The following is a 901-nucleotide window of genomic DNA, read 5'->3' as shown; positions in this document are numbered from 1 at the left end:
TTGGCCACGCGGTCGCTAGAAGGAAATCATATCCACTAAATTAAGAGGTTAAAGATTCGTCTTTACTGTAAATACTGAATTTGCAAAAACGCATACAAGCTTTATCGTAAGAAAAAAAATCATTTCATTCAGTTTTAGAAATCGTCAGAAAAAAAACGAAGTCACTGGTTTTATGGCCAGTAACGATGATCAGTAAAATTTTACCACATTGGTACTGTACAATATAAGCTTTTACAAATTGAGTAATATTATTTTTTCCACTTAATTTGAAATCGTTTAATAAATAATCGAATATTTACATTTAATCATTAACAAAATAAACAATCGAAACTATACATATACATAGGTAACACGCAGAGGATGTCATGCTTTATATCCCACTTGCCAACCTGCTAAAGTGCAGCATTCAAATTGTTCCGTTTTTGATTGATAAAAAAGGTATTTCGTTCTGTCAAAGAGATGATCACGACATACACTCAGTAAGGTAATTCTACAAAATATGTATTAAACATTTTTGCCGAAAGGAAGTTGACTATAAGCAGCAAACAATATTACACGGGAATCGTAAATTACTGTATAATTATGATCGGTTCTATTGCACGAATTAGTTGCGTGCTGTTTTCAAAAAGCACTCGCCGTATCATACGAGTACGAGCTTATTCCACAAAAGAACACATTTATGTAATATTCCATTTATAAAATGCACAATTTTACAGTAAGAAAAAATATTAAGTCTATTGTAATATGTAGGGGTTTATTATACATTTGGATTTATATATTACTTTGCTTTTCTAATGAGTTGTATTACGCAATGTAAATGTGTGATGTTGAGACAGTCGAAATTCATTTGCAGAATAGTGCAGATTTAATGAAAGTATTTTTTAACTCTCTCTCTCTCTCT

This window comes from Dreissena polymorpha, chromosome 1 (assembly GCF_020536995.1).
Source record: "Dreissena polymorpha isolate Duluth1 chromosome 1, UMN_Dpol_1.0, whole genome shotgun sequence".
NCBI lineage: Eukaryota > Metazoa > Mollusca > Bivalvia > Myida > Dreissenidae > Dreissena > Dreissena polymorpha.
The sequence above is the reverse complement of the archived record's forward strand: the minus strand, read 5'-3'. Positions refer to the sequence as shown.